Below are 26,579 nucleotides of genomic sequence, written 5' to 3' on the forward strand. Positions count from 1 at the left end.
TCTTTCTCTTCCTCTTTCTTCCTCTCCTTTACTTATTATTTTTTTTTCTTTCCTTCTCTCAAAAAAAAGAAATCAACTTGTAAACCTCTAGATCCAGGTCGGCAATGTCTCTTTCATTGCTTGATTTCCTTTCTTCCCTTCCCTCCCTCCCTCCCTCCCTCCCTCCCTCCCCACTTCCTCCCTTCCTTCCTTCCTTCATCCCTTCCTTCCTTCCTACCGTCCTTATTCCCTTTCTTCCTGCCTTCCTCCCCCCCCAGAAAAAAAAGAGATGGGGTTCACCATGTTGGCCGGGCTGGTCTTGAACTCCTGGCCTTGGGTGATCCACCCAGCTCAGTCTCCCAGAGTGCTGGGATTATAGGCCATCAGCCACCATGGCTGGCCAGTAATATACATTTAAAAAAAGGATTTTCTGGCTCAAGCCTGTAATCCCAGCACTTTGGGAGGCCGAGGCAGTGGATCACGAGGTCAAGAGATCGAGACCATCCTGGTCAACATGGTGAAACCCTGTCTCTACTAAAGATACAAAAAATTAGCTGGGCATGGTGGCGCATGCCTGTAATCCCAGCTACTCAGGAGGCTGAGGCAGGAGAATTGCCTGAACCCAGGAGACGGAGGTTGCAGTGACCCGAGATCGCGCCATTGCACTCCAGCTTGGGTAAACAAGAGCAAAACTCCATCTCAAAAAAAAGGATTTTCATTTAAATGTCTATGCCACCGATCAATTTAATATTCATTGCTCCTCAGTTCTGACTTTGGGAAGTATTCTTGCTATTGCCCTCATATTTTTACTGCATTGTTGATTACTTGGGCACAAGCCTATTTAGAATCGATTTCTAATTTATCTGGCTGAGAGTTTCCCAGTTTCTGTTATAGGGGCCACTTCGAAGCAAGGATACCTCCCTTGGGAGGAATGTCCTGAAAATCTAGTGGTCCGGTCAGAGCTCCCATTGTTTCTCAGACTTGCAGCTTGGGAAGATCCAGTTCTAGAAGGAAATTTACGTGACTGGGTTTAGAAGTCTAGCTGCCTGCCTAGGTTCTGTGCCATCAAGTTTTACCATAATTCTCTCGATTCAGACTTGTCTGAGGGCTAATTGCACGTAATTTGCAACAAGCCATACAGAAAACTGTTAATCTACTCAGCTCTGTTCTTCCTTGTAAAAACACAGAAACTGCCATATTCTTCCCCAGCTCTGTGCTCTGATCTCTGAACATGTCATAAACTTCTCACAGGTGAGAGCAGTACAGGAGGAGTGCTTTTTCTTCCTGACTTTCCCTCTATGAGGGAACATTAATGGCACCCTGATGCCATGCAGGCCTCTGTCATTTACAAAAAAAAAAATGCTGCTTTCGGTTATCAGCAACATTAGTTTGGCTTCGTTGGACGGCATTAGCCTGCCTGGACTGCTGAAAACAGTCATTGATAATTTTATAGCCTGAAACACTCTGATTTCTGTTTGCAGACCTAATGAGTGTTTTATAGCTAATTCTCATGAGAGCATTTGTTCAGGGAACATATGGTACTATCCACAGTTTTTGTCTTTTAAAAGTCATTCTCTCACTGCCTCAATTTGTTTTAATCAAAGTAATAAACATCCTAATAAAGCACACAACACAGATAACTTCTGATGAAAAGCAACAACCTTCTGCCCTCCCCACCCTCACCCTCGGCCATCCCCTGGGGGCAGCAGCCCTTTTTAGGATTTCTCTTTTAATATTTTCTGGCGATTCCCTTTGAAGTATTGAAATGTAAGATTATAAAATTAACACTAAGACAAAAGTATGCCAAATTGCAGGGTCTCTATTGCCAGCGACCACGGAGGACTCACGTCTCTCGAACCCGTGGCTCCGAAAGGAGGGTGCCCGTAAACATTACCTTGGGAGTGAGGGTGAGGGGCGGGTATGGGGGTGAGGGCCTTCAGACATTCCGAGGGCTAGTGGATTCTTCAAATCACCTTCTGGGCAGAGATGAGGGTCAGGGGCTTCTGGACATTCCGAGGGCCAGGGGACTATTTGACATTCTGATTGTTACTTAAGGGGTTCACAAAAGCCAAGATTAGCATTCGTTTACACATTGTCTGGGTAGGGTGGCGATCACAGTCCTTAATTACTTATTCACATTTGGGTTATAGAGAGCAGTTTCAACAGAAAGCTGAGATATGGCTGAGGTATGCAGTTTATGGGGCTTTTTACCATGTCACACCTTCATGTTTTTTTGATGAATCAGGGGATAAAAGATTCTTAACCTAAGGCAGCATTCATTGATTCACTCTGAAGGACATTTACTCTTTTCTACTCCGTGTCTTCTCCCAATGTTTGCTATTTATATTTTATTTTGTAACTGTAAATAAGATACCTAATGAGCTTTTTTATTCCATCAGTCACATACCATATCCTTTAACTCCTCACATTATTTCATCTTTGTCCCTGCTTTCCCCTCTCACTTTGTGTTAGACACACTTAAAAAAACAGCACAACTTTTATCTCTATTTCGTTTGGGCTGTTCATATTTATATCCTATCTTGCAGTTACAACAAATTGTTCCCTCTTTGTTCATGGATTGGCTCTAAAATTAGAAAATCAACACAGAGTTTATAGTACTGTGACTATATAAGTATTGTATACTGCCTGGCCAACAGTGAGTTAGGGTTAAATTTCTCTCTCTGGGTTCAGAGTCATAATTGCTGGGTCATGCAACGAAAAACACTTCCAAAGCAAAGTTAAATGGGGTCTTTCTTTCCCCCTGTTTGCTGAAATTCACGCCACATTTTAGGCTGCTTCATGTTAGGTTTTGCCCTTCAGAAACTGTCATGTGGGGATGAAATATCAGAGAACATCCAGGCTAAGGGCAAAGACCTACATACAAGCTCTGCATCTCTGATTATTGGTTACAATGCTCAGCAAGTTATGACACTGAGCTCCTGGTTCCTCATCTGTGGGTGGGAAAGATGCCCAGCCCATCTCACGAGGCTGGCAGGAGGATCAGTTTGGATAGTACGAAAAAAAGAAAGGCTAAGAGAGGGTAAAGCTCTTCTGGATAAGCAAACAGGAATATCGCCAGGACTCTTACCTCTGAGACTCTTGCCTGTTTTCTCACGGGGCTTTGATGAGGTCTGCTTGTATAGACAGATTTATCTTAAGATCTTGGAAAGAATACCTTTTCTGCTACTCTAAGTTCAGCTACTGGAACATTAACTGATAACAAAGGTGGACAGGAAAGCTCTACCTGCAGAAAAAAACCCACAAATACAGCCTGGTCTCACTTAATGGCTGCAAAAATTTGTTTAGTTCCGGAGCCACACTCTGCTTATGGGCAGCCCATTCCAGCATGACCCAGGCACTTCTGAGGTGATGGTAAAATCAACACCTTGTGCCCCACTGGGAAAAGCTCACTTTTGATTGGGGCTGGGGGTGGGTGAGGGTATTGCAGGGTGTGGAAATTCTCAAGCACTGGCACTAGAGCTCCTGCTGCAGCCTGGACTGTGTCAGTATGTGGCAAATCTCATGCCCCTGCCAGGACGGAGTGGCTCCTTCATGCTCAGCCCTTGGCTGAGGGTGTGGGCAAGTCTACAAGACCCCCAATACAGACCCAGGGAAATAGGAAAGCTTTGACAGGTACTGCACCCAGAATGCTCAGCTGCCTACCACCAACAGGAAGTTTTCAGATCTGCTTGTTTCTGCCTTTTTCTCATTTTCAGCCCTGAGCATGGCTGCTGCTCTTCCCTACTCTCCCACTTTTGCTATTTTTAAACAAGGAGACTGCCTGTTTCTAATGAAGGCAGCAGAGCAGCAGGCTCTCTCGTGGTATCAACTGATGGCTCCCTTCCCCCCAAGTGAGCACCAAAGGCATGAAGCCTGCTGCAGGCACAGCTCAGAGAGCAGCACTTAGAACTCATAGGCAGGAAGAGCCCCAGTGTGTTCCCAGGTTTATTTGTTGTGCGAATGGGAGCCACGATGGCTCAGAGAACTGGCAGTTACTGAGCTCCTGCTGCCAGCAGCCTGAGTGAGCAGAGGGCCTCTTCTCCCTTTGAGGGGAGTGAGTGTGTCACAGGGGATGGCTGGAGGGAGAAACCTTTTCAAACAGGAAGGAATGCTCATCCAAGTTCAGGGACCTTTTTCACCATATATCTCTATGAGATTTATTTTTATTTCCAATATTATACCCCAACATGTACACACACAAGCACAGGTTTAAAGCTAGTGGGCATCACTGTGATGTTTATATTGTGATGACTATTACACATGTTATTTCATTTACTCACTAAAAAGAACCCTGTTAGATGAGGTCTCTGGCTATATATTTTGTACATTTAAGTATTAAGACTATTTGTCTGACCTCTGGTGGCATTTGGATTTGAACATAGATCTGACTGGAGTAATATGTATCCTACACATATTGCCTTGAGCTGTCCAATCACTGCAGGAAATTAGCCCTTTCCTGTGTTTCTAAGCTATCCCCAGCAACCATGGTTCAATTATAAAAGAGAAAAAGCGATACAGAGATCTGTTCCCCAATGACAAATCTACTCTATAGAAAAGTCTGGATTATCTGAATTCATCAAAGGAGCAAGAATAGATATTAAAATATAACAACAAAAACCTCTAGCACCCCCCCATACTATACACAGAAAGTATTTTGAGATGGATCACAGACAAAATGTGAAAGAGAATATCTCTGCCCTTGGGGTCATGTCTAGGAAGAGGCAGAAGAGAACTTGATGGTGGGATGGGGGAATGTTGTTTATCTTATCTGGGTGATGGTTACTTGGGTGTATATATTTCAAAATTTACGGAACTATAAAGATTTCTGCATTTTTACTATATATAAATTTTACTTTAATAATGAACTGTCAGCATAATAAACAGTATCTGTTTTTCTCCTTACAAAACTACTAATCATCCATTCAAATGTATACTGAATACCTACTTCATTCCAAGTGCTGTGCTTAAACCAAAAAATAAGTAGACATAATCAGATCACCAACCTCGGAAGCTTCCCAAAACGTTAGGGCAACAACCTAAGTGTACCTTATTGGAGGAATGGTTACGGAAAATGTGGTAGAAATATACAAAGAATATGATTCATCCTTAAAAAAGAAGGACATTCTGCCATTTGCAACAACATGGATGAACCTGGAGGACATTATGCTAAGTGAAATAACCCAGATGCAAAAAGACAAACACTGTGTGAACTCATTTGTAAAATCTAAGAAAGCTGAACTCATAAAAGCAGAGACTAGAATGATAGTTACTGGTGGAAGGGAGAAGAGGAAGTGAGGAGGTGTTGGCCAAAATGTATGCCAGATGAAGAAGTTCTGGAGATCTGAGGTACAGCATGGGGACCACAGTTAAGAGTCATGTATTGTCTACTTGAGATTTATTTGCCAGGTGAGTCGATCTTAAGGGTTCTCCCCACACAAAGAACATTAATCATGTGAGGTGATAGCTTTGTTAATTTGCTTGATGTGATAATCATTTTACAATTTATCACCTTAAATATATACAATTCTTATGTGTTAAATATACCTCAATAAAGCTGGGAAAAAAAACCCTAAAAGCCCCCCAGAGTTGAAGAGATATATATTAATAATGAATATTAAATAGAAGCCAATAATTATATATGATTATGAAATATATAAATGCAAAAAAAATACCCCACCAAATTACACCCAAGACAACAAAAGCAGCAAACCAAAATAAAAACCTTGACCGTCAAAGTAATTTCTTTTCCTGAGACAGAGTCTTGCTCTATCACTCAGGCTGGAGTGCAGCTGCACAATCTCAGCTCACTGCAGCTGCCTCCCGGGTTTAGGAGATTCTCATGCCTCATCCTCCCAGGTAGCTGGAATTACAGGCAAGCACCACCACACCTGGCTAATTTTTGTATTGTTATTAGACATGGGGTTTCCCCATGTCGGCCAGGCTGGTCACCAACTCCCAACCTCAGGTGATCTCTTGCCTCAGCCTCCCAAAGTGCTAGGATTACAGCCGTGAGCTACAGTGCTGGGCCCATCAGAGTAATTTCCATTAAGCTTCACAATACTGGATGGCTTCTGCTCTCTGGAAAAACGTGCTTTACTGTTCATATTTGGCAGAGTCTAACATCATAATTAGTTCCCTTCCTAGAGGTCATATCCATGGAGTTAAGAAAGAATATATTAAATAGATCCACAGGTGAGGCTTAGGTAGATTTAAAAAAACAGCAGTATGGGCCATCCATGAAACATTCCCAGGTAGATAGCATACATTGAAAACAGGGTTGATTGTGTTTTCTAGTTAGAGAAAAGCACCATGAAGGCAATAGGAATTGGGACCTTTTGAATTATAGGGCAGGGGTCTCCAACCCTTAGGCCACACACTGTTAGGAACTAGGGCACAGCAGGAGGTGCGTGTTGAGTGAGTGAGCATTACCACCTGAGTTCTGCCTCCTGTTAGATCAGCAGTGGCATTAGATTCTAAAGGGGCACAAACTCTGTTGTGAACTGCGCATGTGAGAGATCTAGGTTGCGTGCTCCTTATGCGAATCTAACCAATGCCTGATGTTCTGAGGTGGAACTGTTCCATTCTGAAACCATCCCCACTCTCCTGTCTGATCCATGGAAAAACTGTCTTCCACAAAACCTGTCCCTGTGCCAAGAAGGTTGAGGACCATTGTCTTAGGGCACCAATGGCCCCTGTGGCTCAGAGAAGCAGGATGATATGTGAAAGAATGAGCTAGAACAAGGGGCAGGATAGTGGGGTTGTAGTACCAACATGGCACTAGGTAGCTGTGAGTGCTGTATTTGGGTAAGACATTGAATTTTCTTGAACTCCACAGCTGCCTTGTCTGTAAAAATCAGGAGTTTGGATTTGATCAGGTCTTGCTAGCTTTCTAAAAGTTTGGATTCTTAGTCTTAGTTGGTCTTCTCTAACCAAAGTTTGAGATCAGAGTGGCATATCAGAAATAACAATATGCTGAATTGGAAATGCCTTTTGCCGTATAAGCTAATGGAACCAATAAAGGTTTAAGACACAGTGAACAGGAAACAATTCCTGGCCCCAACAGTATTGTTTCTCTGTACGACACCTCAATGGCCTAATTCCCATGGATAGTGGTTCGCAGCCAGATACTCTGCAATCTCTATATTTGCTGCTGTCAGGATTTAAACAAACAAAAATAACTCAGAAAAACTTTTTGTTTGTTTAAATCCTGACAGTAGCAAGTATAGAGATTGTATTCAGAGCAATGGTGTTATGGGTTGAATTGTATCTAACTAAAATTTATATGTTTAAGTCCTAGCCCCCAGTACCTCAGAAGGTGACCCTATTTGGGAAGGAGGTTGTTGCAGGCATAATTAGTTAAGATGAGGTCACACTGGAATAGGGTATGTCCTACTTCAGTACAACTGGTGTTCTTAGAAAAAGGGGAAATTTGGACACAGACAGAGACACAAACATACAAGGAAAGCTCCATGGGAGACAAAAGCAGAGATTTACAAGCCAAGGAAAGTCAGAGATAGCCAGCACACCACCAGAAGCTAGGAGAGAGGCATGGAATAGATTCTTCTTCACAGCCTCAGAAGGAAAACCGTGCTGACACCTGGATCTCAACTTCTGACCTCCAGAACTGTGAGACAAATTTCTGTTGTTTAAGCCATCCAGTTTACGGTACTTTGTAATGGCAGGTTAGCAAACTAATACTGGTGGTATAAATGCCTGAAGGACAACCTGGCTTTGGCAAATAGGCTAACTCACTAACTTTCCCTCATTTTCTTAACCCATACCACCACCTTGGGAAAAAAGAACTTCTCACTGACATGCATTCATAAACACCTTTACTTTTAGAAATCTTTTATTTTAGGTACCTGAAAAAAAGTATTATAATTCATATTCTTTGCTAAACACTACATTTTCTATCTTTAAAAAGTAAGACCTGGCTGGGTGCAGTGGCTCATTGTAGAGATGGGGTTTCACCATGTTGCTCAGAATGGTTTCAAATTCCTGGACTCAAGCAGTCCTTCCCACTCAGCCTCCCAAGGTGCTGGTATTACAGGCGTGAGCCACCACACCCAGCTGGGTAATCCCAGCACTTTGGGAAGCTGAGGTAGATGGATTGTTTGAGTCCAGGAATTTGGGACCAGCCTGGGCAACACGGAGAAACCCTGTCTCCAAAAAAAATATAAACATTAGCTGGGCATGCTGGCACACACCTGTAGTCCCAGCCACTCAGGAGGCTGGGGTGGGAGGATTGCTTGAGCTCACAAGGCTGAAGCTGCAGTGAGCTGTGATCACAGCACTGCACTCCAGCCTGGGTGACAGAGCAAAACTCTGTCTCAAAACCAATCAACCAACCAACCAAAAACCCAAAACAAAAAGTAAGGCCCTTCTTCAGTAAAATCCAACAAACACTTGTTAAGTCTTTATTAGTGACTAGGAATTGCTAGATAGTGTTTGTACCTTAGCTTTCAGACTCAACTCAGGTCTCACCATATCAATGTGCTAAAAATGTACAAGGTTGAAGTGAGCACCCTCAGCATGCAAGTGGTATCCTTTAGTCAAAACCCAAATTACTGTTAGGTCTGTAGAAGCTGCTAGAAAAAATAATATGAAAACAGATTAGAAAAGCAGTTTCACTCTCACAGATGTACACTGTAATTATAACTGTTCAGAGCTATTGGAAAATCATAAGCAGAATGATTTTCTGTGCTTGCTAGCGTCAAAGAGGTACAGAATGACAGGAAAGTTCTCTCATTCGTGGCTAGGCTGACACCAAACTAATTACCAGCTCTGATGTGACTAATCAGAAAATGTCACAGAAGTTACTGGTCTCTGCTATACAGGTCAACACCTGTCCTGAGTCACTAGGAACATTAGCAGTTTAGGGATAGATATACTTGTTCTGGTTTCTAAATCATGGTGCAGCTTCAGTAATCTCCAGCAGTGGCTCTTTTATATACCAAAACCCTTCCTATAAGTTAAGGATCAAGGGTAGGCATGTTAGAATCTGATGTTAGTACACTTCAGTTGCTTAAATAGTGGTTCTCAAGCTTCGATGTGCATTAGAATTGACAACAAGAAGCTGAATTTTAAAGAACTTGTTTCTGAAGCAGTGATCCTAGAGGCTATGCCTTAAGAAATACCGGCTTAGAAAGATGGTAAAGCAGTGAGACGTGCAGTATCGAAACTGCATGGCATGCTTCCAAGCATGACTGAGGACCTGAATGATCCATCTTAGCAAGAATGAAGAGGAAGGCTGAGTGTGGTGGCTCATGCCTATAATTCCAGCACTTTGGGAGGCTGAGGGGGGAGGATTGCTTGGGTCTAGGAGTTTGAAACCAGCCTAGGCAACATGGTGAAACCCCATCTCTACAAAAAATTAGCCAGGCATGGTGGCACATACCTGTAGTTCCAGCTACTTGGGAGGCTGAGGTGGGAGGATCGCTTGGGCCCAGGAGGTAAAGATTGCAGTGAACCAAGATCATGCCACTGTGCTCCAGCCTGGGTGACAGAGTGAGACCCTGTCTCACCCCCCCAAAAATGAAGAGTAAGATATGGGTCAGACAGTACTGCTGAAGGCCCTGCCTTTGCCTCCTGGCTTGGCGCTAACTGCTCTAGTGCTGGTTTTTAGAGTGTCTGTAGAGGTTAGCATTCTGGCTCAGTAGGCTGGGGCCTAGCTGGTGTTTGGGAGCTCTGAATTCCATTTAGGTCAGATATGTAAACAGGTACCATGTCACACTCAATAAATCCTACCTTCTGGAAAGCACATATAAGTAAACTAACAAATGATTAGGCCCTTGTTTAAGAACCATAAACATGCTGCCCATTATTTTACTCTATTTATAGACCTGACTTCTTGTTATGTATTAATGTGCTTGCCGTCTATAAATATAAATATTAATGTTTAAAAGGTATCACTGAAACTATACCTTTTTCCCATGTTTTTGACCTACTCTTGAAAAGTCTGAATTATCCATTTCAGAGTCCAATTTAAGCTCTAGTTATTTTGTATAATGCCTATCTTTCACAGGTATGTCTAAATCCTATTTACATGAAATTTCTTAATGGCTATTACTAAAAATGCTCTCAAAATATTTATCATTGATGCTCCTCTACAGCCTCTCTTCAGATTTTTTTTCTTGTGAATGTGTTTGTTTTATTCTTTTCTTGAGATGCAGTTTTGCTCTGTCACCCTGGCTGGACTGCAGTGGTGCGATCTCAGCTCACTGCAGCAGATGAGGTTGTTGTATTATGTCTGAGGTGATGCAGGAATAGGTGCTGGAAGGCATTAGTTCTTGCCTTGTGGTCTCTTCTAACCAGCATTACTTGGCAGGGGCTTACTTGGATAATCACTTTACCTTTCTGAGCTTGTTCTTTATTCCTATCACAGTGACAAAAATCACTCTCCTTATTTACAACAGGGTTGATGTAAATAACACGTGCAAATGTCCACCATCTGCTTGCCCTTGGAAGGCGCCTATTAGATGCCCTTGCTCATGCTAGAAGTGCCTGAATTTACCCTCCTCGTTGTCTCTTGGTCCTTGGTGATATAAGAGCATGTGAGAGAATTCAGTGAGGTTGACTCTTATAAAATCTGTCCCTTGTGTTCAATACATTTTAGTTGTTATTAGTATTATCATTGAAGAAAATTATACAAAGAAACATAGGATATAGACTTGACTGGCTCAAAAGGAATTGTGTACGAGTAAGGGTTTCACAACCAGAATTTGGAGGAAAAAACCCATGTATATATATGTATATACATAAGGTCTTTGTCTTAAAAAATAAAAATAAGAAAATAGAGTCTTGCTTGCTTTGTAACCCCGGATAGAGTGCAGTGGTATGATCTTGGCTCACTATAACCACCGCCTTCCAGGTTCAAGTGATTCTCCTGCCTTGGCCTCCCAAGTAGCTGAGACTACAGGCACGAGACATCATGCCCAGATAATTGTTTATTTTTCGTAGATATGGGGTTTTGCCACATTGGCCAGGCTGGTCTTGAACTCCTGACCTCAGGTGATCCACCCACCTTGACCTCCCAAAGTGCCCAGACAACATAAGGTTTTTAAAATAAACTTTACTAATAAAGAATGTGGGCTGGGCATGGTGGCTAACACCTATAATCCCAGCACTTTGGGAGCCTGAGATGGGCAGATCACTTGAGGCCAGGAGTTCGAGACCAGCCTGACCAACATGCTGAAACCCCATCTCTTCTAAAAATACAAAAATTAGCTGGGTGTGGTGGCATATGCCTGTAGTCCCAGCTACTTGGGAGCTGAGGCACAAGAATCACTTGAACCCAGGAGGTGGAGGACGCAGTGAGCTGAGACCATGCCATTGCACTCCAGCCTAGGTAACAAGAACGAAACTCCATCTCAAAAAAAAAAAAAAAAAGATGTGTAGTACAAAATTTTAAAATATACAAAATTTTTCCTATAAGTTCCATTAACTAATTGACTGTCATAGGCTTTTCTTGACTTTTGCAGTTTTGCATCTTTAGACAACCTATGACTGCAACTGGTAAATAATAAAGTTCCATTTTAACCTGGTGTTGCTTGATATTTTCCTTTACGTTACTAGGACAAAAATAAAGACATCAGTCGGAATTTTGTTCTTTTGTCAATGGGATGAGAGACATTTTTGCTGAAGGGAAAAATAATTTTCAAATACTAGATTATTTCCTCAAAGAAATATGTGTGCTTTTGGCAATGCATCAGCTATAGATACAATGCATTTCTAAATTTAAAAAATAGATAATAAATCTAGGCTTAATTTATAGCACTTTTCAACTCCTGTGAAATAAATATTTCTATGTTAATACATCAGCTTGATGCCACAGTAGCCCACCATTAGAGAGTATGTCCATGATGTAGATAAATATACACAAATTATCTCAAGAGTATAGATAATAGTAGGTATATAGTAGAATAATTAAGAAGAGATCAGTTTTGAATATTACCCTTTAAAAAATAGTTGATTTCATTGTAAGTTTATATAATTTAATTGTTAATAATGGCTGTTCTTTAATGGTACTGGTATCAAAACAGATTTATAGACCAATGGAACAGAACAGAGGCCTCAGAAATAACACCACACATCTACAACCATCTGATCTTTGACAAACCCGACAAAAACAAGCAATAGGGAAAAAAATTCCCTATTTAATAAATGGTGTTGGGAAAACTGGCTAGCCATATGCAGAAAGCAGAAACTGGACCCCTTCCTTACACCTTATACAAAAATTAACTCAAGATGGATTAAAGATTTAAATGTAGAACCGAAAATCATAAAAACCCTAAAAGAAAACCTAGGCAATACCATTCAGGACATAGGGATAGGCAAAGACTTTATGACTAAAACAACAAAAACAATTGCAACAAAAGCCAAAATTGACAAATGGGATCTAATTAAACTAAAGAGCTTCTGCACAGCAAAAGAAACTATTATCGGAGTGAATAAGCAACCTAAAGAATGGGAGAAAAATTTTGCCATCTATCCAAAGGGCTAATATCTAGAATCTACAAAAAACTTTTGCCATCTATCCAAAGGGCTAATATCTAGAATCTACAAAAAACTTAAACAAATTTATGAGAAAAAAAACCCATCAAAAAGTGGGCAAAGGACACGAACTGACACTTTCAAAAGGAGACAGTTATGCAGCAAACATATGAAAAAAAGCTCATCATCACTGGACATTAGAGAAATGCAAATCAAAACCACAGTGAGATATCATTTCACGCCAGTTAGAATGGCAATCATTAAAAAATTAGGAAACAACAGACACTAAAGATGATGTGGAGAAACAGGAACGCTTCTACACTGTTCTTGGGAGTGGGAGTTAGTTCAACCATTGTGGAAGAGAGTGTGGCAATTCCTCAAGGAACCAGAACTAGAAATATCATTTGACCCAGCAATCCCATTACTGGGTATATACCCAAACAATTATAAATCATTCTACTGTAAAGACACATGCACACGTATGTTCATTGCAGCACTAATCACAATAGCAAAGACCTGGAACCAACCCAAATGCCCATCAATGATAGACTGGATAAAGAAAATGTGGCACAAATACACATGGAATACTATGCAGCCATAAACACGAATGAGTTCATGTCCTTTGAAGGGACATGGATGAAGCTGGAAACCATCATTCTCAGCAAAGTAACACAAGAACAGAAAACCAAACACCGCATGTTCTCACTCATAAGTAGCAGTTGAATAATGAGCACATATGGGCACAGGGAAGGAAACATCACACATCAGGGCCTGTGGGGGCAGGGGGCAAGGGGAGGGATAGCATTAGGAGAAATACCTAATATAGATGACAGGTTGATGAGTGCAGTAAACCACCATGGCACAGGTATACCTACACAACAAACCTGCACATTCTGTGCTTGTATCCCAGAACTTAAAGAGTAACAAAAATAAATAAATAAATGAAATAACAGCTGTTCTTAACAACAACTGGCTTGCAAAATTTGACTCTAGCAAGCTAGAAGATGTGGGCTCTGGCACACCACTGCACGAAGAGAAAAACATTAGGAGCCAATTTTAGCACAATATAATTGAAGTTGCTGCTTCCATTGGAACCACTGTGGCTACTGGCAACATGCTGGAGAGGTGGGTATCAGTCAGGGAGCCACAGAGCCTGATGGGGCCCCAGAAAAATTGCAGGGGGTACTCAAATTCATATGTTCATATGCAATTTCTTAACAGAGAATAAAAACACAATTAAATGAACACGTTTTAAAAGCAACAGCCCACTTTCTTCAATTCTAAAAAGAGAAAACTGAAAAGGGTACACACCATCGTGTATGGAATAAGATATACAGTAAGGGAATAAAGTTCACATTTGGATGAACAAAAGTTCCATCCATCTCGGTATTCATGACCTACTTTGCCTTACCAACACTTTTCCTCATATTATGGGAAAGATTATCTCAGATGACTGCATGCATATTGCTTGGGTAGGACAATTTTCTACTAATTGCCAGGAACAACCAAACCCCTGTGGTAATCATCAAAGCTTAGGCCAATCCTGCTACAAGTACACAATGAATACGCATCTAAAAGACTTGGCATAGTGCCTGGTCTTGACAACATGTAATTAACCCTAGCTATAATTCTAGATGGCACAGAGTTTCAGCGAGAAACAATTTAAGGAAAAACACATGTTCCCTTAAACAATTTTAGATCTCATCAGTCAGTGATTTTGGAAAGTTACCATCATCCTTTATACCATATAAGAACATGTCAATGGAAAAGCCACTGGATTCAGAGTAGATGAACTAGATTCTGGTCTTAATTCTGCTACTACCTGTCTATGTAATGTTGAGTCTATGTGATGTTGAGTAACTAATGTCACCTCTATGCACCTTGGTTTTCTAATTTCTAAAGTAAAGGTGTTGAGATAATTAACAGCTATTTTTAATAAGAAAATCAACCTCCACAACTAAAAAAAATTTCATGTCCTATGAATTAGAAATTCAACAAATATGTCCTCAACGTTACTCCCTTGAACAGCCAGTAAAACCTTTTTACAGATTTTCCTGTCACATTCGCTTTTGTTCTTCTGAATGAATGCTGATTCTCCTTGTTTCCAAATGTATATATGACCTTTTTTCAATGTTTATTATCAGTCTTCCCCACTGAAGTTTGTTTACTTAGGAGAACAAGGCTCTCTGTTCTGGTAGATCATAAAGCAATTCCTGGAAGGGCCTCAGCCCCCGCCTCTGGTGGGAGGATACTCTCAGGTACAGAAGACATCTCACAATGTTGACCTATTAAGAAAATGGGTGGTCCTAACCTCTGGGCTAGTGAGCATTTTTCTTCTATCTTCTGGCAGTTTCTTATAAATCTCAAAGTCTTGTTTTAAAAATCTGAGTCTGTGGTTGTTTTTTTCCCCTAGCACTATTCAATAAAAAATTCTACAGTTTCAAGCATACTATGCCTGTGATCAAATGACACAATCAGCACCCCCAATAACTGTAATAGCTTCCCCTTATTGAGGCTCTGAGCCTGGCACTTCACATACATATGTCATCTCATTTACAGTTGTAACAACCCATCAGGGTAGTATTATGATCATAGTTGCACACATGAAGGACATAAGGCCCTGAGAAGCTACGCATTGTGCCCAAAGACACAGGTTTCCAACCCAAATTAAGCTGGATAGTAAATATATAACCTCTCTTACAATGCCTCCCTCTACAGGTAAAACCCCCAGCATGACATAGGCAAGACAGGCAGAGTGAAATCTAGTAGAGAATCTTGGAAAGATTCAGTGCTTGGCAATTTCACACTTGAGACATAACTGGGAGCTGAGATAGCATGCCTCTTTTGAAGTGGCTGATGACACTTACTAAGCAAAACTTTATAGTCAACACGTGCAAAAAAAGAAAGAAAGAAAGAAAAATAAAGATCCTAACACATTGTCCACGCTATAAGTATTTTCATGCTAAGATACATATGAGCAGAATGTATTGAAATATGTGCTAGAAATGCATGGAAAATAATCTGTAGATACTATGTAGGTTTCACAACTTTGTGAAAACACAACTAACTTTTATTAAGCAGTTATTAGAACAAGTACTCTTTTTTTTTTTTTTTTGAGACGAAGTCTTGCTCCCTCACCCAGGCTGATCACAGCTCACTGCAACCTCTGCCTCCTGGATTTAAGCGATTCTCCTCCCTCAGATTCTAGAGTAGCTGGGATTACAGGCACACACCACCACACCCAGCTAATTTTTTGTATTTTTAGTAGAGACAGGGTTTTGCCATGTTGGCCAGACTGCTCTAAAACTCCTGACCTCAAGTGATCCACCCATCTCGGACTCCCAAAGTGCTGGGATTACAGGTGTGAGCCCTAGAACTGGTATCTTAAATAGCTACTTAGTTTGATCCCTGATTTAAATATCAAAACAGTTCTATGGTATGGGGATTATGATTCCACTTTATATAGATGAGGAAAGGGACTTTTAGAGAGATTGTGGAAGCATGACCAAGGTTATACTAACATAAATGGCTTTAGCCAGAATTCTGAGCCAGATCTGAGTCTTCTCTTTTCTTTCTCTACACTATTAACATGAATTATAGTGGACTTTTTGCCCACTCAGCACTCCTTTCTTCTGTTGGTAAGAGCAACTCACTGGGCCTTTGAGGAAAATTCCTTCTCGTATTCTATGTACTCCTGTTGGGAATGCACATCAGAGCACTTCACCCCAATAGAGGTGAGCCTTTGAACCAATGTAGGCTCATCAGATTCTCAGAGAAATCTAAATCTTGGGCAGTGTGATGAATGATGTCAAGTGGTAGGAGTTGAGAAATAACACCAGTATGTCCATGAGCCTGAGGCTTCCCAGAGAAAGAGAACATCTTCTAGATGATGCTGTCCATGTGTCTCAGATTCTCTAAAAGCAAAGCAGGGTGTGACAGATTCCCCAAGCTGTTGGATTTTTACCCTGTGGCAGTGTCTGGGAGAGGGTAGAGGCTCGATAAATACTGCTCAATGAATGACTGAATCCTCTGAGCTGCTGTATTTCATATTCTTTCCATGGTTTGGTAGTTTAGCTTTTTCTTTAGATTATGTGAACTAATTCTCATCTTCCTCGTGATTTCCTTTACTACTTCATTTTCTCTTGCTTATAAGCAGAGAATTCTATCTGATGCCTATTATTTCCACAGAGTTGTTACATATGCTAAAATATGTGAGGACCCAGCCTTATGGGGTTCTGTTTGTCTACAGCAATGCCCTTCACCTATTATTCTCATGCAAGGAAGGAGGCTCTAGAAAACTCCTCAGTTGGAGCATCAAGGAACTATACAATCTATTACAAGAGATCATTTATAAAGTGGCATAAAGGTCCCCCCAAGAAAAGCTCCAGCTACAATATGCAGGGAAGTAGTTTACTCCCACACTGCCCTTGATTCATTCATAGGTTGAAACAACTTCCACAGGTATCCAAAAATGGTCGCGCTAATGAAACTAATGCAGACAACATATGAGTTTATAGGAAATGTTAAATTTTCTCAGGAAGAAATGGGCTGATTGTTCCTGACGAAAGGTATTAAGTTATAAAAATTAATAGTGTGAGGGGGAGGATCCAAGATGGCCAAATAGGAACAGCTCCGGAGTGCAGTTCCCAGCAAGAACAAGGCAGAGGGTGAGTGCCCACATTTCCAAACAAATTTTCACTGCCCACAGACCAGGAGATTTCTGGGCCAAAAAGCGCCATGAGTTTTCAGCATGTCGGTTTCAGTTGGTGCTGGGTTGGCACACAGAAACTCACACAAATCTGGGCGGCCATTTCAACTGCCACCTGGAACGACTATGAGACAGTCGCCCATTCAACTAAAAGGGAGGGGGCAGAGACAGAGAGCCAGGTGATCTGGTTCGGCGGGCACCACCCCACAAAAAAAGCAATCTGAAACGCTCTGGATTGAGAGTTTTACAGCAAGCATAGCTGGACCCAGGATGGTCCAGCTAAGTGGGGGGAAGGGCGACCACCACTACTGAGGCAGACCACCACTACCGAGGCAGTTCACAAAGCAGCAGGGCAGAGCCTGCAGCAACTCAGCAATGCCTCCACTGGCAGATTGTGACTAGACTACTTTGTGCAGGGCAGGGTATCTATGAAAAAAGGCAGTAGCATGACAGAAACTTATAAACAAAGCCAACCTTCGTAGGACAGAGCATCTGGGAAAAGAGGCGGTTATGAGTTCCTCTGTAGCAGATTTTAAAGTACCTGCCCCGCAGCTCTGCATGGTAGAGCGGAGATGTCAGCACAGCACTTGAGCTCCTATAAGGGACAGACTGTCTCCTCAAGCAGCTTCCCTACCCCTGTATACCCAAAGAGACACCTCATAAAGGAGAGCTCAGGCTGACATCTGACAGGTACCCTTCTGGGATGAAGATAACAGAAGAAGAAACCAGCAGCAACCCTTACTATTCTGCAGCCCATGAGGGTGATCCCCAGGCAAGCAGGATCTGCAGTGGACCTCCAGCTGTCCTGCAGCAGAGGGGGTCTGACTGTTAAAGGAAAACTAAGAAACAGAAAGAAATAACTTCATCATCAACAAAAAGGACGTCCACTCAGAGACCCCATCCAAAAGTCACCAACTACAAAGAACAAAGGAAGATAAAGCCACTAAGATGGGAAGAAACCAGCGCAAAAAGGATGAAAACACCAAAAACCAGAATGCCTGTCCTCCAAAGGATCACAATTCCTCACTAGCTAGGGATCAAAGATGGATGGAGAATGAATCTGATGAATTAACAGAAACAGGCTTCAGAAGGTGGGTAATAACAAACCTTTCAGAGCTAAAAGAACATGTGCTAACTGAATACAAAGAAATTAAGAACCTAGAAAAAAGGTTAGATAAGATGCTAACTAGAATAAATAGCTTAGAGAAGAATATAACCAACTTGATGGAGCTGAAAAACACAGCATGAGAACTTCATGAAGTATAAACAAGTTTCAGTAGCTGAATCAACCAAGCAGAAGAAAGGATATCAGAGATTGAAGATCAACTCAATGAAATAAAATGAGAAGGCAAGAATAGAGAAAAAAGAATGAAAAGAAATAAAGTGCCAAGAAATATGGGATTATTTGAAAAGACCTAATCTACGTTTGATAGGTGTACCTGAATGTGATAGTGAATGAATCCAAGCTGGAAAACACTCTTCAGGATACTATCCAGGAGAACTTCTCCAACCTAGCAAGCCAGGCCACCATTCAAGTTCAGGAAATACAGAGAACACCAAAAAGATATTTTAAGAAGAGCAACCCCAAGGCATACAATCATCAGATTCACCAGGGTTCAAATGAAGGAAAAAATGCTAGGGCAGCCAGAGAGAAAGGTCAGGTTACCCACAACAGGAAGCCCATTAGCCTCACAGCAGATCTCTCCGCAAAAAACCTTCAAGCCAGCAGAGTGGGGGGCCAATATTCAACATCCTTAAAGAGGAGAACTTTCAACCTAGAATTTCATATCCTGCCAACTAAGCTTCATAAGTGAAGGAGAAAGAAAATCCTTTATGGACAAGCAATTGTTGAGAGATTTCATCACCACCAGGCCTGCTTTACAAGAGCTCCCGGAAGAAGAACTAAACAAGGAAAGGAACAACCAGTACCAGCCACTCCAAAAACATACCATATGGTAAAAACCATTGACACAATGAAAAAAATGCATCTTGGGAGGCCAAGGTGGGTGGATCATGAGGTCAAGAGATCAAGACCATGCTGGTCAACGTGGTGAAACCCTGTCTCTACTAAAACTACAAAAATTGGCTAGGCATGGTGGCGCGCACCTGTGGTCCCAGCAGCTTGGGAGGCTGAGGCAGGAGAACTGCTTGAACCCAGGAGGCAGAGGTTGCAGTGAGTCGAGTTTGTGCCATTACACTCCAGCCTGGGTAACAAGAGCAAAACTCCATTTCAGAAAGAAAAAAATGCATCAACTAATGGGCAAAACATCCAGCTACCATCAAAATGGCAGGATCAAATTCACACATAACAATATTAACCCTAAATGTAAATGGGCTAAATGCCCCAATCAAAAGACACAGATGGGAAATTGGATAAAAAGTCAAGACCCATCGGTGTGCTATATTCAGGAAACCAATCTCACGTGCAAGAATATACATAGGCTAAAAATAAAGTGATGGAGGAAGATTTATCAAGCAAATGGAGAGCAAAAAAAAGCAGGAGTTGCAATCCTGGTCTCTGATAAAATGGACTTCAAACGAACAAAGGTTAAAAGAGACAAAGAAGGGCATTACATAATGGTAAAAGGATCAATGCATCAAGAAGAGCTAATGATCCTAAATATATATGTACCCAATACAGGAGCACCCAGTACATAAAGCAAGTTCTTAACAACCTACAAAGAGACTTGACTCACACACAATAATACTAGGAGACTTTAACACTCCACTGTCAATATTAGACAGATCAACCAGACAGAAAATTAACAAGGATAACCAGGACTTGAACTCAGATCTGGACCAAGCAGACCTAATAGACATCTACAGAAATCTTCACCCCAAATCCACAGAATACACATTCTTCTCAGCACTGCATTGCACCTACTCTAAAATTGACCACGTAATTGGAAGTAAATGACTCCTGAGCAAATGCAAAAGAATAGAAATCATAACAATCAGTCTCTCAGACCAGAGGACAATCAAATTAGAACTCAAAATTAAGAAACTAACTCAGAAACACACCACTTCATGGAAACTGAACAGCTGGCTCCTGAATGTCGACTGGATAAACAATGAAATGAAGGCAGAAATAAAGATGTTCTTTGAAACCGAGAAAGAAGATACAAGGTACCACAATCTCTGGGACACATTTAAAGCAGTGTCTAGAGGAAATTTATAGCAATAAATGCCCACAAGAGAAGCAAAGAAAGTTCTAAAATCAACACTATCATCAAACTGAAAGAGTTAGAGGAGCAAGATCAAAAAAACTCAAAAGCTAGATGAAGACAAGAAATAACAAAGCTCAGAGCAGAACTGAAGGAGATAGAGACACAAAAATCCCTTCGAAAAAAATCAACAAATCCAGGAGTTGGTTTTTTGAAAAGATCAACAAAATAGACCACTAGCCAGACTGATAAAAATGAAAAGGCAGAAGAATTAAATGGATGCAATAAAAAAACAATAAAGGGGATGTCACCACTGATTCCACAGAAATAAAAACTACAATCAGAGATTACTACAAAAAACTCTATGCACATAAACCAGTAAACCTGGAAGAACTGGATAAATTCCTGGACACTTGCACCCTCCCAAGCCTAAACCAGGAAGAAGTTGAAACACTGAATAGACTAATAACAAGGTCTGAAGTTGAGGCAGCAATTAATAGCCTACCAACCAAAAAAAGTCGAGGTCCAGACCAGTTCACAGCCGAATTCTACCAGACAAAGAGGAGCTGGTACCATTCCTTCTGAAACTATTCCAAACAATACAAAAAGAGGGAATCCTTCCCAAATCATTTTATGAGACCAATATCATCCTGATGCCAAAACCTGACAGAGACTCAGCAAAAAGAGAAAACTTCAGGCCAATATCCATGATCAACACAGATGCAAAAATCTTCAATAAAATACTGGCAAACTGATTGCAACAGCACATCAAAAAGCTTATCCATCACGATCAAGTAGGCTTCATTCCAGGAATGCATGGCTGGTTCAACACATGCAAGCCTATAAATGTAATCCACCACATAAACAGAACCAAAGACAAAAACCACATGAGTATTTCAATAGGTGCAGAGAAGGCCTTTGATAAAATTCAACAGCCCTTTATGCTAAAAATGCTCAATAAACTAGGTATCGAAGGAACATATCTCAAACAATAAAAGCTATTTATAACACACCCACTGCCAATATCATACTGAATGGGCAAAAACTGGAAGCATTTCCTTTGAAATCTGGCACTAGACATGGATGCCCTCTCTCACCACTCCTAGTCAATATAGTATCAGAAGTTCTAGCCAGAGTGATTAGGCAAGAAAAAAAAATACACAGTATTCAATTAGGAAAAGAGGAAGTCAAATTGTGTCTATTTGCAGATGACATGATTGTATATTTAGAAGACCCTATCATCTCAGCCCAAAATCTCCTGAAACTGATAGGTAACTTCAGCAAAATCTCAGGATACAAAATCAATGTGCAGAAATCACAAGCATTTCTATACACCAATAACAGACTAACAGAGAGCCAAATCATGAGCAAACTCCCATTCACAATTGCTACAAGAATAATAAAATACCTAGGAATACAACTAACAAAGGATGTAAAGGACCTCTTCGAGGAGAATTACAAACCACTACTCAAGGAAATAAGAGAGGACACAAACAGATGGAGAAACATTCCATGCTCATGGTTAGGAAGAATCAATATTGTGAAAATGGCCATACTGCCCAAAGTAATTCATAGATTCAATGCTATTCCCATAAAGCTACCAATGACCTTCTTCACAGAACTGGAAAAAACCACCTAAGACTTCATTATGGAACCAAAACAGAGCCCACATAGCCAAGACAATCCTAAGCAAAAAGAACAAAGCCAGAGGCATCACACTACCTGATTTCAAACTATACTACAAGGCTACAGTAATCAAAACAGCATGATACTGGTACCAAAACAGACATATAGACCAATGGAACAGAACAGAGGCCCTGCAGGGAATGCCACACATCTACAACCATCTGATTTTTGACAAACCTGACAAAAACAAGCAATGAGGAAGGGATTCCCTGTTTAATAAATGGTGTTGGGAAAACTGGCTAGCAGTGTGCAGAAAGTAGAAACTGGACCCCTTCCTGACACTTTACACTAAAATTAACTCCAGATGGATTAAGGACTTAAAGATAAGAACTAACACCATAAAAACCCTATAAAAAAAACCTAGGCAAAACCATTCAGGACATATGTCTAGGCAAGGAGTTCATGACTAAAACACCAAAAGCAGTGGCAACAAAAGTCAAAATAGACAAATGGGACCTAATTAAACTCCAGAGCTTCTGCAAAGCAAAAGAAACAATCATTAGAATGAAAAAGCAACTAACAGAATGGGAAAAAGTTTTTACAATCTACCCGTCTGACAAAGGGCTAGTATCCAGAATCTACAAAGAACTAAAACAGATTTGCAAGAAAAAAACAGATCCATCCAAAAGTGGGCGAAGGATATGAACACTTTTCAAAAGAAGACACATATTAAGGCCAACAATCATATGAAAAAATGCACATCATCACTGATTATTAGAGAAATCCAAATCAAAACCACATTGAGATACCACCTCATGACAGTTAGAACAGCAATCATTAAAAAATCTGGGGACAATGGACACTGGAGAAGATGTGGAGAAATAGGAACAGTTTTACACTGTTGGTGGGAGTGTAAACTAGTTCAACCATTGTGGAAGACAGTGTGGCGATTCCTCAAGGACCTAGAAATAGAAATTCCATTTGACCTAGCAATCCCATTACTGGGTATATATCCAAAGGATTATAAATCATTCTATTATAAAGACACATGCTCACGTATATTCATAGCGGCACTGTTTATAATAGCAAAGACCTGGAACCAACCCAAATGCCCATCAACGATAGACTGGACACGGAAAATGTAGCACATATACAGCATGGAATACTATGCAGCAATAAAAAATGAGTTTGTGTCCTCTGTAGGGACATGGATGAATCTGGAACCCATCATTCTCAGCAAACTGACACAAGAACAGAAAATCAAACACCACATGTTCTCACTCATAGGCAGGTGTTGAAGAATCAGAACACATGGACACAGGGAGGGGAGCATCACACACTGGGGTCTGTTGAGGGGGGCCAAGGGAGGGGCAGTAGGAGGGTGGGGAGGTCAGGGAGGGATAACATGGGGAGAAATGCCAGATGTAGGTGACGGGAGAATGGAGGCAGCAAACCACATTGCCATGTGTGTACCTATGCAACAATCCTGCATGATCTGCACATGTACCCCAGAACTTAAAGTACAATAAAAAATAAATAAATACATAAAAATTAATAGTGTGCACAGAACCAATATCAGAGAAATCATATGCCTTCTTACAGCTGGAGAGATATAGAGTATATTAGATTAATGATGGGTGACAAATGCTGCCAAGTCAACAGTCTCCTTTGAGTAAAAAGTTTCATAATCCCACCACATCTGAGGCATTGTCTGACAACCTACACCTTCTTCCCAGCAGATATACAGGTTGCATATCTATGTTGGACATACATAAATCACATCTGCCTATATGTCCAATATGGATGGCTTATAAATAAGCAAGAAATGTTTTCTTACCCTTGGCACACATGCATGAAAAACTTTTTTACCCAACCCCAAATTCTGGAAACAGGGACGTTCAAACTATTAGATTCAACGTTGTACATATTCAACGTTACATGGATTGGGATTCTATGGCAGGTGAAAATATGATCTGCATAATACATCAATCACAGTTAAGCCCAGCTGCAAAAAGACCCATGGTATTAATATTTGACAGATTACTCATTCACCTTCTGTGCACACAGCTGTATACTGAGTTTCCCATCATTTCAAGTTAAATTTCAAGAGGCAGTTTTAGAACACAATCTCCCGCATTTACATTATAATGAAGTGTTACTGCAGTGCATGACTGTGGTATAGGTTTCTGTGATGTGATTTTGAGAGGAAGCACCCTCACCTTTTTGTTTAAAACTAACCTCCATACTATATCCAGATTTTGTTCATTTTCCTTAATGTCCTTTTCCTGTTCCAGAGTCCCACTCTGGATACCATGTGACATTGAGGTATCACATCTCCTTGGGCTCTCATAGACTGTGATGGTTTCTTAGACTCCTTGTTGTTGATGACCTTGACAGTTCTGATGAGTACTGACCAGGCATATTGCAGAATGCCCCACAATTTGGGTTGCCTGATGTTTTTCTCACGGTTAAACACAGTACTTACAAGTTTTTGGAAGGAAGATCACAGAAGTAAAGTACTATATCAGGTCAAGGTTATGCACTATTAACATGACTTATCACTGATGATGTTTACCTTGATTACCTGGTTCAAGTAGTGTTTACCAGGCTTCTCCACTGCAAAGGTACCCCCACCTCCCTTTCCATGCTGTACTTTTTGGAAGCAAGCCACTAGGTGTAGCCTTTGGAAGCAAGCCACTAGGTGTAGCCCACACTTAAAGGATGGGGTGTTGTATTCCACTTCCTTCAGGGTGGAGTAGTTACATATAGTATTTGGAATTCTTCTGTATGGGGGAGTTTTGTTTCTTCTCCACCATTTATTTATTTATTCAATCATATATTAATATTAGTATGGCCTCTTGGATATTTATTCTTTGGGTTATAATTCAAAACTGTTATTTTATTGCTCAAATTGTTCCAATTTTAGCCATTGAGAGCTCTTTCAGTCAGCTCCTATGCTTTCTGACATACCCCCATTGTTTTGCTTTTTGAATACAAATAGCCTTCTTTCTTCTTTTTTTTTTTTTGAGACAGTCTCACTCTGTTGCCCAGGCTGGAGTACAGTGGTGTGACCTTGGCTCACTGCAACCTCCATCTCCTGGGTTCAAGTGATTCTCTTGCCTCAGCCTCCTAAGGAGCTGGGATTACAGCCATGTGCCACCATGCCTGGCTAATTTTTGTATTTTTAGTAGACACAGGGTTTTGCCATGTTGGCCAGGCTGGTCTTGAGCCCCTGATCTCAGATGATCTGCCTGCCTCAGCCTTCCAAAGTGCTGAGATTACAGGCACTGCTACTGTGCTGGCTGCCTTTTTTTTTCTTTTTAATAGATAAGGATAAATACCTGTAGTTTTCGATGGTTTAAGTATGAAATCACTGAAGACCTAGGCTGAACCATCTCATCCTTAGTTAAACACAAAGCTCTTGTATCACTTTACAGTTAATTAAAAAGTTTAAGATTGATTTCATTTATGTCATTGTTTATTTGTAGGACAAAATTTGTATAACAGCTGTGTGTTAGGGGTTTGGAACTAGCTTCATTTCCTTAACTCATTCACAGCCTGTGACTGGTACTAGAGTTCAGGCTGAAAGTCTTGGTCTTGCAGAACTAGACCATCCATCAGAACTGGCAATGGTGACTTAACTCTACTAGAATGTTAGTCTTTCCAGGGACACCCTCTGCCCCCATCTTCACCTTAGACTTTCAAATTAAATCACAGAAGTAATTAAGTCATAGAATATGAATCTTATATACTATTCATTGTACTAGATAGTCACTTATATTTTCTCATCTCATCCTCACAGTAATCTTGTGAAGCTGATACTATTTGTAGATGAGGTGATTAAGGTGCAGTGAGGTAAAGTACTGTAGCTGGTCAACAGTGGAGTGGCATTCTAATTCAAACGCCTGTATGCCAGGTTGCCTGTCCAAGCTGAGAACCATGGCCATATAACCTTACAATTTCCTCAAAGGATGCACATCATGCCAAGTGGTGGCAGCTTAAGGCTCAGGCCTATGTAAGGCCACATGCCTGAGGGTCTGGTTTCATTCTTTTCATAAGGAAAGGGAGAGAAGGATTATACACATATAACAGACTTTCTTTTCCTTCTATCACTCTCTGTATCTATTATGATCAATCAACCTCCTCTTGGGAGTTATGTTAAGAGAATCCCAGAATTGCCGTATTTACAAGGAAACCTATAGGCATTCTAGTTTAAAAAGCCCCATGCTGGAGATTCAGGGGAAGCGGGCCAAAAGGAAGCTTCTCCAGAATGCAGCTACCACTGAGTCAGACAGAACCAGAGCGATAGTCGCATCTCCGAGCAGGGTACCGATTTTGTTTTAAAGGGAGTGGTTGAACAGCGGGATTAACCCCAAAACAAGGCAGCGAAAACAGCCCAAAGGTGTCTAGCTGAGGTAAGGCAGGGCACTGCCCCACCTGGAAAGTGTATCAGGTACGGAGGATTGGGGTAGGCATCACCTCCTTGGTTCTCTGAATCAGATACAGCAATTCACTCCAAGACTTCGGCAGCACACAGATCAGGAAAATGCTGCCTTGCTGAGGACTACCTGGAGATGCAGACCCAGGCGACAGCCCAGGTTGGCAGCCCC

At 41.1% G+C, this 26,579-nt stretch overlaps 1 protein-coding gene and 1 pseudogene across 9 annotated transcripts in view; both read right to left on the reverse strand.

The window, feature by feature from the left end:
- The window catches only part of PIP5K1B (phosphatidylinositol-4-phosphate 5-kinase type 1 beta), a 346,015-nt gene that overhangs the window by 40,378 nt on the left and 279,058 nt on the right, over positions 1-26,579 (reverse strand). The window lies entirely within an intron of this gene.
- Positions 1-26,579, reverse strand: part of LOC144581813 (large ribosomal subunit protein uL6 pseudogene) — a 63,982-nt pseudogene continuing 37,403 nt past the window's right edge. The window contains exon 1 of the transcript XR_013533085.1: positions 1-26,579. This exon is cut by the window's right edge and continues 37,403 nt beyond it. The product of XR_013533085.1 is annotated as a large ribosomal subunit protein uL6 pseudogene (transcript).

Source organism: Callithrix jacchus, chromosome 1, assembly GCF_049354715.1.
Source record: "Callithrix jacchus isolate 240 chromosome 1, calJac240_pri, whole genome shotgun sequence".
NCBI classification, from domain to species: Eukaryota; Metazoa; Chordata; class Mammalia; order Primates; family Cebidae; genus Callithrix; species Callithrix jacchus.